At 47.4% G+C, this 17,042-nt stretch overlaps 1 protein-coding gene across 1 annotated transcript in view; it reads right to left on the reverse strand.

Annotated features, from left to right (window-relative positions):
* The window catches only part of foxa2 (forkhead box A2), a 57,960-nt gene extending 50,604 nt beyond the window's left edge, over nucleotides 1–7,356 (reverse strand). Inside the window, exon 1 of the mRNA XM_038806084.1 lies at nucleotides 7,147–7,356. The gene's annotated coding sequence lies outside the window, so the exon portion shown is untranslated. The remainder of the gene's footprint in view (nucleotides 1–7,146) is intronic.
* Nucleotides 7,357–17,042: the final 9,686 nt, after the last annotated feature.

Below are 17,042 nucleotides of genomic sequence, written 5' to 3' on the forward strand. Positions count from 1 at the left end.
ATTACTTATAAGTGAGATGATTCCCTTTAATCTTTTGTGCGCATACAGCTGATGGGATTTCACCCCACGTTGAGGGGGAGAAATAAAAAATATTTTAGCAGCAAAAGCAACTAATTATGAATTACCCGCCTGCAGTTGGTTAATAAGATAACTGCTATTAATAAGAGGTAAGGAGATTGATTTCCTGTGTGTTCATGTCATTGTATTTACCAACCTTTTGGGCCATTCAGCTGTAGACTGAGAAAGAGCAAACATACCCCAGCAGGATGTTGGGAGGCTATTGTCTAAGAAATTGCAGAGTTAACAGATCCCCTGTTACATGAGATTCCTGGGTTATGGTGTAGTCAAGAAGGACTATTAAAGCAATCTTCAGCTGTAAATGGAAACGCGTTTGAAACAATTGAGAAGCGTATTGCTTTTGAACGGGTTTACCCTCATCTTGCATTTCTTCAAGAACAACTGGCTAAGTGGATATCAAAACTAAATTGTTCGCTGTTTAAACCAATTCGCCTGAGAACACGTTTAGGTGCATTGTTTGAAAAATATCCTCGGATGAAAATGATCAAGTTACGCTCACATACTCAATTTTTTATGAGGTTTTATTTGGACAGCTTGCCAGGGTTGGCAACCTGTCCGTTGACAGCCATTGTAATTGTTTACTTGTTTTCAGAAATATTTAACAATTTTCAGGGAAAAGATATGGAGAACGATGGATGATAGGACTTATAGACTGGTGTATGGTTTCCAAAGTCTTAAATCTGTAAAGTTTGTGGTTGCGTTTCAGCCACTGGAAGCGTGACTCCCAATTAATGCAGACTTGTGAGCCAACCCAGAATGCAACAGCCAAACAACATCATTTGGACCACCTTGTTAGTTTTCACATGTGTGTTGATGACACCCAGCTCCATCTCACCACCTGTCTCCACTCCTCCGCTGTTGCTAAATTATCAGTCTGCCTATCAGACATCTACTGCTGGACAAGCAGAACTTTTCTACAATTAAACTTAGGAAGGTTGAAGTCATTGTCCTCGGCCCCCACTGCGAACTCTGTTCCCTGGCTACCAACTCCATCCCTCTCCTTGACAAATGTCTGCGACTAAACCTGTCTCTTTGCAATGATGTTGTCATACGTGACCTCAACATGAACTTTCAACTGTATACCTGTTCCATAACTAGGACCGCTTAATTCTATCTCCCTAACATCATCAGACTTTGGCCTCAACTTATTTGCTGTTGAAACACTCATTAGTACCTATTTAGTATCTTTAGACGTGAATGTACCATCACACTCCTGGCTGACCTCCCACATTCTCTCCTCTATTAACCCAAGGTCATCTGAAACTCTGCAGCCTTTGGTCTTACCTGTGCCAAGTCTCTTTCCCCTATCACCCTTGTGCTCACTGGATTACACTGACCCCCCAGTCAGGCAACACCTTGATTTTAAAATTCTCATCCTTGTTTTCCAGTCGCTTCACTGCCTCAATCCCTGCCTACCTCTGTAATCTCCTCCAGTCACACAATCTTCCGAGGTATGTGCATTCATCTCATTCTGGCCTCTTGATCATTCGCAATTTTAATCGCTCTACCATTGATGGCTGTACCTTTAGCCGCTAAGTTCCAAAGCTCTGGAACTCCCTCCCGGAACTGCTCTGTTTTTTTAACTCACTTTCTTCCTTCAGGACACTTTTTAAACCTACCTTTTTGACCACGTTTTTGACCATCTGACCTAATATTGCCTGTGGCTTGGTGTCTACGCTTTGCTTTATAATGTTTCTGTGGAGTACCTTGGAATGTTTTATTCCATTAAAGTTGCAGTATAAATTCCAGTTGTTTTTGTGTTGTGTTCCATTTTGGTCCTATGCTGCATGAGAGTGTATTATGCTCTGGCACAGGTGCCTAGTTAAACCTAAAAGTTTTTTTTTTTTTTAAATTTAGATTACCCAATTATTTTTTCCAATTAAGGGGCAATTTAGCGTGGCCAATCCACCTACTCTGCACATTTTTTTGGGTTGTGGGGGCGAAACCCACGCAGACACGGGGAGAATGTGCAAACTCCACACGGACAGTGACCCAGAGCCGGGATCGAACCTGGGACCTCAGCGCCGTGAGGCGGTTGTGCTAACCACTAGGCCACCGTGCTGCCCTGTTAAACCTAAAAGTTAAACCTAAATGATCCTGCTGAATTTATGAAACTGGATTTCCGATCATTTTAGAACCATTGCAGTCCTAAAAGTGTCGTAAAAGCAGGGCATAGAAGCCCACAGAGGATGATGGTATGGCACTGAATTATGCAGTCAAGAAAGGTGCACTTTTTGATCCTGCATAGAAGCCCACAGAGGATGATGGTATGGCACTGAATTATGCAGTCAAGAAAGGTGCGCTTTTTGATCTTGCATAGAAGCCCACAGAGGATGATGGTATGGCACTGAGTTATGCAGTCAAGAAAGGTGTCATGTTTGATCCTCAGATTTTGCTGTGAAGTTATCACAGCAGTAGTTGATGAATCCCAGAATTGTTACTGTGCAGAAGGAGGCCATTTGGCCCATCCTGTCTGTACCAGCTCCCCAAACGAGCATCATGACTTAATGCCATTCCCTTGTTTTTTCTCTGTACCCTGCATATTGTTTCTATTCAGATAATCATCTAATCCCCTCTTGAATGCCTCGATTGAACCTGCCTCTACTACACTTCCAGGCAGAGCATTCCAGACCTCAACCACTTGCTGGGTGAAAAAGTTTTCTGTCACATCACATTTGCTTCTTTTGCAAATCACTTTAAATATGTGCCCTCTCATTCCTGATTATTTTATGAGGGGAAACAGTTTCTCCCTATCTTCTCTGTCCAGCCTCTCATGATTACTTCTCTCCAAGGAGCGAGTCCCAACCTCTCCAATGCTGTGGAGTTATTTCACACCATTTGTCATTTGTCCCTAACCTTCAATTTGGGAGATCTATTTGAGGCTGGCAGGAATGCCTAACCTGAAGAAGGAGCCGTGCTCCGAAAGCTCGTGTTTGAAACAAACCTGTTGGACTTTAACCTGGTGTTGTAAGACTTCTTACTGTAATCTGAATGCGTCATTGTTATAACTCCCACCTGACCCACAGGGCCAACCTGAACTATCTTCCCATGGGCCTGATGGATTACGAGCTCCGCTGTTGAGAGGCGGAGACTCAACAGCAGAGCTCGTTAATTCCCTAAGATAAAAGCCGACCCAAGAGGGAGCCGGCATCTCAGGCTGATTCCGGCTGGGACTTGGAATGTTGCTTAGTTGCTAGATTTCCAATCTGTGAGTAGAAATAAACTACTTTTCACTAACCTTTTCAGGGCTCCTCATTATTTGCAATAATCATCTTTCACGATCTGTGGCAAATATCAATGAACTTGGCACAAACTGAGGACCAAACTTAGGACCACAGTGTGTCACATTATATGCTGCAGTGTCTAACCACCTTTCTTTCAGTGTAAGTCATTCATTCACAAAACCACACGATCCCAAAGAATCCAAACTCCACCCTTCTTTCTTACCGTGATTGGTGCATGGGCAGCACGGTAGCATAGTGGTTACATAGAACATAGTGCATAGAACATACAATGCAGCCCATCGGGTCTGCACCGACCCACTTAAGCCCTCACTTCCACCCTATCCCTGTAACCCAATAACACCTCCTCACCATTTTGGTCACTAAGGGCAATTTATCATGGTCAATCCACCTAATCTGCACGTCTTTAGACTGTGGGAGGAAACCGGAGCACCCGGAGGAAACCCACGCAGACACGGGAGAACAGCACTGTTGCTTCACATTGTCAAGGTCCCGGATTCGATTCCTGGCTTGGGTCACTGTCTGTGAAGAGTCTGCATGTTCTCCCTGTGTCTGCGTGGATTTCCTCCGGGTGCTCCGGTTTCCGCCCACAAGTCCTGAAAGACGTGCTATTAGGTGAATTGGACATTCTGAATTCTCCCTCAGTGTACCCGAACAGGCGCCGGAGTGTGGCGACGAGGGGCTTTTCACAGTAACTTCATTGCAGTGTTAATGTAAGCCTACTTGTGGCAATAAAGATTTAAAACATTATTATGAGGTTGAGATCACCCCCCCCCCCCCCACCCCAAAGATTTAAGGAGAAATGGTGGGGTAGTGGTAATGTCACTGGGCCAATAATCCAGAGGTGCAGGCTGTTGCTCTGGGGACAGGGGTTCAAATGCCAACTCGGCAGCTGGTGGAATTTAAATTCAATTAATAAATCTGGAATTAAAAGCTCATCTGAGTAATGGTGACCATGAAACCATTGTCAATTGTTGTAAAAACATATCTGGTTCACTAACGTCTTTTAGGGAAGAGAATCGGCCACCCTTACCCGATCTGGCCTACACGTGATTCTAGACCCACAGCAATGTGATTAACCTTTAACTGCCCTCTGAAATGGCTCAGCATACCATTCAGTTCAAGGGCAATTAGATTTGGGCAACAGTGACGCCTACATCCCATTGAAAAAATAAAGGGGGGGGCAGCACGGTGGCGCAGTGAGTTAGCCCTGCTGCCTCACGGCGCCGAGGTCCCAGGTTCAATCTCAGCTCTGGATCACTGTCCGTGTGGAGTCTGCACATTCTCCCCATGTTTGCGTAGGTTTCGTCCCCACAACCCAAAGATGTGCAGGATAGGTGGATTGGCCACGCTAAATTGCCCCTTAATTGGAAAAAGTGAATTGTGTACTCTTAAAAAAATAAATAAATAAATAAATTTATTGGGCAGCACGGTAGCATGGTGGTTAGCATAAATGCTTCACAGCTCCAGGGTCCCAGGTTCAGTTCCCGGCTGGGTCACTGTCTGTGCGGAGTCTGCACGTCCTCCCCGTGTGTGCGTGGGTTTCCTCCGGGTGCTCCGGTTTCCTCCCACAGTCTAAAGATGTGCGGGTTAGGTGGATTGGCCATGCCAAATTGCCCGTAGTGTCCTAAAAAGTAAGGTTAATGTGGGGGGGGGGTTGTTGGGTTACGGGTATAGGGTGGATACGTGGGTTTGAGTAGGGTGATCATTGCTCGGCACAACATCGAGGGCCGAAGGGCCTGTTCTGTGCTGTACTGTTCTATCTATCTAAATAAATAAAGGGAAAAAAACCCAATTGGTTGGTCAAATCTATAAGACTCGTTTGGTCTTTCTTTGTCCTGGATGTACAAACAGACCCAAACAAAAAAGGAGGCCTCACCCTCAGTGTTAATACAACAGTTGTAACTGATAAAACATTAATGAGACACATGAATCAATGCTGAATCTAACTACCTTCCCAAACCTGAGCTTATAGTCTGCTGCGAGTGATCAGGTCTATGTGCATAAAGCAGATTGTGAAGCTGATACAACATGAATAAGGGGCACTAGACTTTTGTTACAAGCCCGAATCTGACTGTCATCTCAATACTGAGCTGTTTGTCTGGTGCTAACAATAAGATCAATGTACATGAGTCAAATTAAGACCTCGTACACACACACACTGAACACTCTACTTTAGTCTAAAACACGAGCACGTTGAGTTTTGGTTGGAACTCCAACCAGACTATCATGAAAGGCATCACAACCAAACCAACCCTTGCATTGATGAGAGATCCATATCTGCACTTTGCACTGAGGAACCTGGATCACAATCAGGAGCGAGAAATCTAATTCATTTATTTTCTTGCCAGCCCATTGACACTGAGGCTATTTGGGAGTCCCAGCTGCTAACTCAACTCTGACTGACCGAGGAGTCTGTTTTCTAACGGATTAACATTAAAGATAAGCACCATTTTGATCTTGCATCAAACACATTGGCTTACATATGTAAGGGTCAGGGGTGGGTTAGCTCAGTTGGCTGGATGGCTGTTTTGTGATGCAGGGTGCTGCCAACAGCGTGGGTTCAATTTCCGCACCTACAGAGGATATCTATGAAGGCCCTGCCTTCTCAACCTTGCCGCTCACCTAAGGTGTGGTGACCCTCAGGTTAAATCACCACCAATCTACTCTGTCGAACATGGAGAGCAGCCTATGGTCCCCAGGGACGATGGCGACTTTCACATATGGTGGACGTGAAGTGGAGCAGAGACGAATTTATTAATGAGTTCAGAAGGCACCTTGATCTGTCAGATAAAGTAGATAATAGTTTGGGTTGGATAAAAGAAGAATGAAAAAGATTTGCATTTCTATAGCACTTTTCACATCCTCATGCCATCATAAAATGATTCATGATACCTCAAGGCTACCCAGCCTCACATCATAGCTAAGCCTCTTCATCCTAGGTGCCTTCCCTGTGAATGCTTTCCAAGGTCAGTGTTTCTTTCTTATGAGCAAGAACGTACCTGCACGTAACACTTCAGGACATCTCTCAGAAACATCCCGAGGTACTTTACATGGAACAAATTCCATTGTGCACTTCATGTATTTCAGGATCAACATGGGAGCCACTTGATGCAGGAAAAAATCTTACAAGCAGCAGTGAGAAGAATGACCGGTTAATCTAACGCTGACTGAAGGAATACAGTAATGTCCACACACCTGGAAAACTCATTATGTTTCCTTGGCAAATGCCAATCACCTGAACCACTAGGACAGTCAGGCAAATCTGTGGTTTAACGCTTAGTTAAAGGATCTCCAAGAGTACAGCACAACTTCAGTTTTATGCACCTCCCCATTCCTCAGAAAGAACAGTCAAAACTGAAAAAAATGAATGCTGCATGATCACTCTGCGTAATCGCATTACCTATCTGCATTTGTATGTGCCAAATGTAAACATCGATTCCTATCCTCATTTTAATGTCAGCACCATGTCCGAAGATATTATATAATACGGTTGTGACCATTCCCCGGGCAAAGTCCCCAACCTTGTTACCCCCTGACCACTCTGTGGGAACTATCGTGGCATGAGCCCCAATTCTGGATGGGATACCCCCAAATTGTTATACTCCCGGATGAGCAGGAATGAATTGGCTCCCTTGCTTTATTCAGCCCCCTCAGTTGGTCGCAGGATTAATTAAAATCGACCCCTTCCCTTGTGGATACCTTTTTCAGTCCAAACGTATTTCTGTTTTAAAAGGAGCCAATTTAACCAGGCTTACTTTTGTTAAAGAAAGAGTGAGTTTACTAGGTCATAAAGTGCAAGAAAAATAAGAGAAAATGCAGATACCTAGATCAGAAATTGTCCAAAATGTTCACAAAGATATATGAATCAGTCTTTGGCTTGTCGGTGAGGAGTAGATGATGAAGTGTTGTGGCCGTTTGAGATTTGTGGATCCGGCAGCTTTAACTTGAACAGTCAAGCAGTTGGTTTTGAGATACCAAGGTCTTTCAGTTTAGCTGAGGGTTGTCCTGCTCCCTGTTCAGTTGTGACTTTGCTGTCGTGTCTTTCTTCCAGCAATCACTGAAAGTTCTTTTTACCTGCTAGATTAGCAGAGGTGACGCAGCTGTCTTTCCTTGGTTCTGTATCACACAGTCTGACACACACAACACCAATCCGCACTGACCAGCTTTGCAGCTGGCATTTTATGCCCGTCCCTGTGTATTTCTGGAAGGGAAGGTCCATAAACAGGTCTGGGACATTACTTACATGATATGATTCCTGCTGAGGTGATAATAAGCTTCCGTTATCTCCATAGGAGATTACAGTCAGTTTTTGCATTGCTTCTTCCTTTGATATGTTGCTGCCTGGAAAAAGATGTAACATTCCATTGTCCCTCAGTACTTAATATAATCCATACATGAGCAAGCAAGACTGTCACTGAATTTACATTCTCTGCCATCTTTGGCTTGCATTTCCAGTTTGAGGCCCTTCTTTCACTAAAGAAATAATTCTTTAAATAATATATATTCAGGTTCAACGTGCACGAAATAACACCTCTCAGGGCCTCTCTCTCTCTTTCTCTCTCTCTCCGCTTGTAGCTACTCCGACCAAGAGAGCTGTAAAGAGACATAATGCTCTCGGTTATGACCGCCCATGAATAACTATAGGTCTGAAACTGTGTGAGGACCCTGACACTCCACAGGCGACTAACCACATATGTCACTCAGTGTCATGACTGTGTCCTGCATGTGTCACATACCTGGGTGCTCTCCGCTTTCTGAGCCATTGCCCTACTAACTTATTAGGATCTTCTGCCTCTTCCACCATACCCAGTCTCTGTGCATGTCTAAGGGATGCTGTACCACATACCAAACAATCTCCAAACTTAGTTTTGCATGTTTGCCGAGTTATGATGCCAAGGTACTGCTGTGTGTGCACAACCAACTACTTCGAGTGACAAGTGAGAGTTCGACAGTTGGGGGATATTGGCTTCCCATAACCACACCTCTTCTGACATGAGTGTGTGGTTTGGAAGGGGATCAAGGGGACTAGCCCTCACAAACATTTCCCATATATTCAAGATATCAGAACACCCCAAACTACATTGGGCGGGATTCTCCGACCCTGGGCCGGGTCGGAGAATCGGCGTCATTGGCGCCTGCATGGTCGTCGTGGCGCCGGTCGGGGTCCGCTCTATGCGGCCTCCCCCAGCGATTTTCCGCACGTGTTGGGTTAAGTGGCCGCCAAATTAGGCTGAGTCCCGCTGGCACCTTTCACGTATGGTCCTACTCATCGTTCATCCTGCGGGGGGCGGCTTGGTGGGGGGGAGGGGGATCCGACCCCAGGGTGGGGGGCCTCCACCGTGGCCTGCCCCACGATCGGGGCCTACCGATCGGCAGGTTGGCTTCTCCTGCTGGGGGCCTATTTTACTCCGCGCCGGGCCCCTGTAGGTCTCCGCCATGTTGTGTCGGGGCCGGCGTGTAGAAGGCAACTAGCGTGCATTATTTCATGCCGGTCATAGTGCGCATGCGTAGACCCGCGGCACCCGTTTGACACCGGTATCGGTAGCTGGAGCTGCGTGAGTCGCTCCAGTGCCGTGCTGCCCCCTGTGAGGTGCAGGATCGCTGATCCTGGGGCCTGTTGATGCTGTCGTAAAACACGGCGTCAACACTGACGATGGCGTCAACACTTAGCCTCAAGATCAGAGAATCCCGCCCATGACCTCCAATGAAGTAGTTTTGAAAAATAGTTATGTCGCCAAACATGACAACCAATTTTCACCGAGTGCTCTGGGATTTCTTCCAGGCAAATAGGCTTCAGTTTGTCAGTTTGTTTTTGTAATAGTCTACCTGACAATGCAGCACTAACTCAGTACTACACAATACTCTGGATGTGATTTTACAGAATGGGTAAATGACAGTCCAAGTGTTCGCAGGTGAGATATGATAAAGTGCACAATACCTCATGCGTTGAGCATAGGGAAAGGGGAGTGACTATGCGCAGTCAGTTTTAATTGTGCTTAAGGTTGATTAGCATACAAACTTTCCCCCACTGCTGGTAAGTAACTCAGTCTTTTCCAGCCTTTTGATATGGAAATAAAGAACCTGCATTTATATAGTGTCTTTCACATCCTCATAATATTCCAAAGAGTTTTACAGCCAATGAAGTACTTCTGAAATTTAGTCACTGTTGCAATGTAGTAAACAGTCAAGAAATGCCCTCACTGCCATTGCTTTCTTCCACATGACATACTGACAAATAGAGGGTAACAGCAGTATTACGCGAAACCAATCAAGCAAATATTGTTGACTCTTGCAAAATCCTTTAATAGACATTCTATAAATGTAGATAATTGGTCTCCCTATCTATATGTAGAAATATGGGGCGGGATTCTCCCCTACCCGGTGGGGCGAGGGGTCCCGGCGTATTGGAGTGTCGTCAACCACTCCGGCGTTGGGTCTCCCCAAAGGTGGCGGCCTTTGGCGCTATGCCAGCCGGGGTCGAAAGGACTTTGCCGGCAAGCGTAAATCCGAGCATGCGCCGGAGCGTCAGCGGCTGCTGACGTCATCCCGGCACATGCGCAGGGGAGGGGGTCTCTTCCGCGTCTGCCATGGTGAAGACCATGGCGAAGGCGGAAGAAAAAGAGTGCCCCCCCTGGCACAGGCCCACCCGCCGATCGGTCGGCCCCGATCGTGGCCCAGGCCACCGTAGGGCCACCCCCCGCGGTCAGATCGCCCCGCGCCCCCCTCCCTCCAGGACCCCAGCGCCTGCCTGCACCGCCAATACCGCCAGTACCAGAGGTGGTTCAATCCACACTGGCAGGAGAGGATTGTCAGCGGTGGGACTTCGGCCCATTGCGGGCCGGTGAATTGCCACGGAGGGCCCGCCGACCTGCGCGGCGCGATTCCCGCCCCCGCCGATTCTTGGGTGGTGGAGAATTCGGTTCACAGCGGGGGCGGGATTGATGCCGGCCCCGGGCGATTCTCCGACCCCCGGGGGGTCAGAGAATTCTGCCCATGATGCCACAAGAATATATCACAATTGAACCACTTAAAGGCCATTATCCCTGATTTCACCGGGATTTACTGGCAGTTCAGTAATTCTCCCAGGTCTCCTGTGCCTCCTTTAGGCCATCCAGGAAACGCTCTTGGGTTTATGAGCCCCCTCCTAGGCACTTGGTGTGTTGTCGAGGGGTTTAGCATGAAGAAGGGGGTTTGCACTAAGAGCAATCTTCCCGGCCTTGAATCTGACACCACCCCCCACCACTGATCGCCATCCCTGACCCGCCCACCTTCATCTATCTCCAGGGATCCAGTGAGGACCTATGGTGAAGGTCTCACTGAATTACTGGCAGTAGCCATCACTCCTGGCGGTACGAGAGAGCTTCCAGACACTTATTGGCAAGCAGTTCTTGGAAGCTTTATTCTGTGGGAGGATTGACGCTACCCACATAAGTGTCTCAATGTGCTTCACTAGCCTTATGGGGTCCCTTGGCGAGGTGAGATGGGGTTCTCATCTGTTTTCCCATTGAGAAGTTAAACTTAGCTCACCTACACTAAATGATAACCGCTGATGATAGCACTATGTTCAGCACCATTTGTGACTCCTGAGATACTGAAACAGTCCATGTATAAATGTAGCAATATTTGGACAATATCCAGGCTTGAGTTGAAAAGCAAGAAGTAACATTCACACCACACAAATGCTAGGCAATGGCCATCTCCAATAAGAGAGAATTAACCAAATCCCCCATGACATTCAATGACGTTACTATTGCTGAATCCCCCAGTATCAACATCCTGGAGGTTACTATTGATCAGAAACTGAATTGGACTAGCCATATAAATACAAGTGGCTACAAGAACAGGGCAGAGGCTAGTACTTCTGTGGTGAGAAACTCACCTCCTGACTCCCCAAAGTCTGTCCACAATCTACAAGACACAAGCCAGCAGTGTGATGGAATACTTTCTCTTTGGTTGGATGAGTGCAGCTCCAACAACAGTCAAGAAGCTTAACATGATCCAGGGCCTGCTTGATTGACACCCATCCACAAACATTCACTCCCTCCACCACTGACGAACAGCGGCAGCCATGTGTATCATCTACAAGATGCACTGCAGGAACTCACCAAGCTGTTGAGACAGCACGTTCCAAACCCACAACCTCTACCATCTAAAAGGACATGATACATGGGAACCCCATCACCTGGGGGTTCCCCTCCAAGTCACCCATTACCGTGACTTGGAAATATATCGCTGTTTCTTCACTGTCACTGGGTCAAAATCATGGAACTCCCTCCCGAACAGCATTGTGGGAGTACCTACACCTTATCGACTGCAATGGTTCAAGAAGGCAGCTCACAACAACCTTTTCAAGAGCAATTAGGGGTGGGCAATAAATGCTGGCCTAGCCAGTGACGCCCATATTATTTTTTAAAATTCCTTTCGTAGTTCATGGCTTCTTCCCTTGGCAGTTTTCTGCAACTTGAGCTCCTTCATCAACACACTGCTCTAAGCACAGCAGTTTTTTTTTCTTCATTCTTTCATGAGATGTGGGTGTTGTTGGCCAGGGCAGCATTTGTTACCCATCCCTTTCAGCTGAATGGCTTGCTCGGCCTTTTCAGAGGGCACTTAAGAATCAGCCACATAGTGGTGGCATGGTGGCGCAGTGGTTAGCACTGCTGCCTCATAGCGCCGAGGACCCGGGTTCCGCCCCGGCCCCGAGTCACTGTCCTTGTGGAGTTTGCACATTCTCCCCGTGTCTGCGTTGTTCTCACCCCCACAACCCAAAGATGGGTGGATTGGTCATGGTAAATTGCCACTTAATTTAAAAAAAAAGAATTGGGTACTCTAAATTAAAAAGAAATAAACCACATTGCAGTGGGTTCGGAGTCACATGTAGGTAAGAATGGTTTATTTCCTCCCCATAAAAGCCAGATGGTTTTTTACAACAAAGCTGTCACCATTACTGAGAGTGGTTTTAATTTCCAGATTTTCAGCTGCTGTGGTGGGATTTGAACCCTTGTCCCAGAGCATTAGCTCAAATCTCTGGATTAGTGCTTCTGTGACATTACCACTGCACCAGTTCTGCAGCTCTGTGTGATTGACCTGCTGTTTCGTGATGAGTTGGTGTTCTGACCCACAGAGTACATTTATCTGTTACCTCGCACTGTTCACAATGAGCAGAATGGCCTTCCAAATAAAGCAAGCCTCCTTACACCAAGGCCCCTCCATTAGCACTCTTTTTTTTACCACATTCAGCAACAACAGTGAGCATTCATATAGCACCTTGAAGGTAGGAACACATCTCAAGGCCCTTCACAGGAACGACGATCAAAGTTTGGCACTGAGCCATGTAATGAGATGGAGGGACAGGAGACCGAAAGCTTGGTCAAAGAAGAGCATCTTAAAGATGGCGAAGTTAGAGAGGTGGAAATGTTGTGGACACAATGCTCGAACCTGGCCGCCGAAGACATGGCCGTCAATGATGTTGCAACTAAAATCGGGGGATGTGAAAGGAGCAAGAATTGGTGGAGCACAGGTATCTCAGAAGTTTGTAGGGCTGCAGGAGATTACGGAGATAGGGAGGGACAATGCCATGGAGGCATTTGAAAACAAGGATAAAGATTTTGCAAGCATAGTATTGCAGCCGGATTTGCAAGATGGGGGTAAATTTTGACTTTGTGCAATAGTGTGGAACGGATTGAGCCAGCAATTCATTCTCCAGCTCATCCAGTTTTAATTGCAGTTGAAAGACGGAGATAGTCAGGACTTATGGTAACAATCCTCCACTCACAGCATCCCAGGGACAGAATGGTAAGATAAATAAGCAGGTCAATATTTTGGACTGGCCCTGACTGACCCCCCACTCACAGGAATAACTGCCTCCACCTCTTCAGATAGAGGACGATATGAAACTTTGATTTAAAATCTAAAAGGAAATCAAATTTTCCAGATGAAGGAAATGTTTTCCATCAGATCTCAAATGTTGGGACTGCGAAATCTTGTTGGGACGCAGTTTAAATGTATCAATGCCGCACATTGATTGTCAATTTTTGTCAATTCCAATTTGCCTGCATTGAATGCTACAAATTACGCTTACAGCAACACGGGGTGAGGCCTTTGCTTTCAATGTCACTGTTGGCTCGTAATTATTCCTCGCAGCCTGCAGTGAGAGCAAACACGAGCATAAAGCGCAGGACCTTCAGGGTAATATCACTTGTCGCAGCTGTGACAACTGAAGTTAAGAATGAAGCCTTGTTGCTTGTCGAAGTTTGTTTGCCTGTGGATGAATCTGAAAGACACCAGGACTGGGAACAGTTACAATAAGGGCTCAATAAAATGTCTCCAAGTGTGGGATCTGTAAGGATATCTCCACTGCTTCAGGTCACATTGATATGTACAAATACGAGGCTGCACGCAGTAAGAATGCCCTCGGATAAATTGCTTTGATATTGAAGGATTCTCCCCAAAGGTATTTTCCCCCAGTGTGTACAGAGAGCAAACAGGACTAGAATCCAGGGTGTTCCTCTAGAGACTTCCATCTGGCTGTTTTGTGCATTCAGGATTTCTGACCTAGTATTTTTCCTTCGGAGACTTTCTCATGCAAATGGGCTTGCTTTGGCTTCGAACACCTGCTTCGCTATGTCAGTGGGCATTTGAAGGAGATTCTCAGCATTCTGTCACTCAGGACCAGTAAGAATGGGACCAGCGGACAGGATGTGACATTACAAAAACTTCAGACTTAATCCCTTTTTTTTTCTCCCTATCTCTCCATCCTGCTTTCCTCCTCCTCACTCTTTCACATTTAAAATGAGAATATAATTGAACCAAACGCCAGGTATGCCTCAGCTTCTGTGAAGTTTAATTTCTTCATTAACGCATCCCCATCAAATTCCTTACGGGCTTGCACAGATTTCTATACATGAGAGATTTTGCAAAAAAATATGCAAATTAATTTTTGCATAAATGAATTAATGAGCCCGTGGCCAGAGAAAATCAGTGCCATTAATATGTCCAGAGTCGATGTGCAATCCAACTATAGGTATTCTTTAAAAGGATCAAATGGGGCAGCATGGTGGCACAGTGGTTAGCACTGCTGCCTCACAGCTCCAGGGGCCAGGGTGCAATTCCAGCCTTTGGTGACTGTCTGTGTGGAATTTGCACGTTCTCCCCATGTCTGCTCCAGTTTCCTCCCACAGTCCATAGATGTGCGGGTTAGGTGGATTGGCCGTGATCAACTGCCCCTCCATGTCCAAAGGTGTGTAGGTTAGATGAGGTGGCATTGAGGGGATTGGGCACAGGTAGGATGCTCCTTCGGAGGGTCGGTGCAGACTTGGGCTGAATGGCTTCCTTCTACACTGGAGAGATTCTAGGATTCAATAATATAATGAAGAAAAAATTATCTGCTTCAGCCCCCAAGTTGATCATTTATTTGCACATATAATATTTTACCATTTTAAGTTTTTGCATTTATTACGGGCCAGGGTTTGGAGAACCCCAAAGTGTATCATGGAGTTCACCTGACCCACAAATTTTTATAGATTTTGGCTATGGGGAGCACAAGGGTCCACTTTACAGGTGTGATGCAAGAGATCTAAAGTACAAAACAAAACAATCTTTATTCTATGGATCCAGTTAACATTTTATAAACACACAGTAACCATCGAGCAACTATCGACTCAAATACTCCCCCCAAAGAATACAGTGCTCTATAAGTAACCCTTAATCTTTCCAAGCAACATCCATAAGATAAATACCCTCTTTAACACAAAGATCATGTTTAAATTATCTGCTGAGAGCAATTATCACTTTTAAATTAAAAGTGATGTGAAGACATTCTTTTCATACAGAGAGAGATCAGAATTATATCTTGTTTGGCTGGATGCAGCTCCAACTCTGAAAACTAAACTAAACACACACTGTAGCTGCCAGCTCAAAAACAAAAGTGAAAGACAGGCAGCCCAGCTCCATCCCTCACATCCCTCCCCTGCCGGCAGTCCGCTTGCACCTCACTCTGCACCACATGCCAACACCCACACTGCCGGCCATGGCCGGGTGCCCTGCACACACAGGCCACCAGATGCGGACCCCCGGTGCTGCCCGCATCTGATTGCAGGAGAAGGCGTCCTACAATGGCAGAGAGCGACAGAAGACTGTAGGGGGCCCGCCGGACCTGCGACCCCTCATCGTCATGGAGCAGAGGGTGATGGACCTGCTCGGTGGGGTGGGAGAGCAGGCAGTCGCAGAGGCGGAGACCAGCATGGAACAACAAAGTGAGCACCCAATGTTTTGGGATGTCCCTATGGCGTGGTTCCCCCCACCCCCCCAACAGCATGCCTACCCGTGATCTCACCATGCGTCCTGTCTTGTGTGTTGCAGGGTCACCTTCCGGCGAGGTGGGACTGGCTGGTGTCCCTGACTCCCGCCACAATCCCGTGACTCATCTGGCGATGAGGCGGGACCGTCCGGGTCCCTCACCCCCCCCACTGCAACTTGAAACACCCGGGAGCACATGTCCATGGACGACACCAACTTTTTGCCACTGCTGTCACTGGCACCTGCAACTATCCCAGAGACACACACCTCGGTTGGGCCCCAGAAGAGACTCCCGGGGTGCTCTCTGGTGCACATGACACACATGTTACAGTACTTCAGGTGGGGGCAGGAACCCCAGAAAGGGCAGATGGTCAGAGGGCGGCCCGACCCAAGACACTAGGTGCTGTCCAGACAGGTCTAGAGCTCTGGAATGGGCCCTCCCAACAAAGATGGAGATGTTGGCACAGAGCCGGGACTACATGAGGGGGTGTCAGCAACCATCCAGCATCTGCAGGTGCAATTGGAGGTGTTCAACCCCTGGCAAAAGCATGAGGCAGTGCCGACAATGCGTGCCATCCAGGCCAGCACCGCATGGGTAGCATCCACGATGAAGACCATGGGTGCGAGTGTCACGGCCATGGGTCAAGATGTCCAAGACCGAGGGCACAGGGTGCAGGTGGTGGCTGAGGTAGAGGACAGGGCAGCCATGTCACAGGCAGCTCTGGACCAGGGCCACATGGACATTGCTGCGGTGCTTCAGAGGTTGGCCCAATCACAGTGGGTTGTGACTGCGGGTATCGAGAGCAGTGGCCTGGCAGTGACTGACCTGAGCCAGGAACAGAGGGACCTGGCACGGTCCCTGAGTGACATAGCACAGCCCTCGAGGAACTGTGGGAGGCCAGTGGTGTGGGGTGCTGGTGTTGGAGGACGGCACGGGCTGAGCCCCCAGGACAGTCGGGGGGGATGCAGCAGTCCACCATGATGTGGGAGACCCTCCCAGACAGTATTTGAGGGCCCGACCTGAGTGGTCCAGGCACCGGAATCGTGCCTTCAGCAACACCGATGCACTGCTCGATGACAGCCCTGGTTGCTGCATTGGCATTGTTATAGTGGTTCTCAGTGTCAGTCTGAGGCCTCCAGATAGGCATCATCAGCCATGACTTCTGCGGATAGCTCCTGTCACCCAAGAGCCAATCCCTCACCTGAGCGAGCGCCTCAAAGGTGTCAGGTCCGTCAAGTTTGCAAGGAGGAAAGCATTGTGCTGCTGCCTGGATACTGGGCACAGACGTACACGATGTGAAGCTGGTGGTCACACTCGTTTATTGGGTGGAAGCCCTTCCTGTTGATGAAGGGGTCACCCTCATGCGCTGATGCCCATAGGGTGATATGTGTCTGATTGATCACTACCCGGACCTTGGGCATGCC

This window comes from Scyliorhinus canicula, chromosome 1, assembly GCF_902713615.1.
Source record: "Scyliorhinus canicula chromosome 1, sScyCan1.1, whole genome shotgun sequence".
In the NCBI taxonomy this organism is placed as follows: Eukaryota; Metazoa; Chordata; class Chondrichthyes; order Carcharhiniformes; family Scyliorhinidae; genus Scyliorhinus; species Scyliorhinus canicula.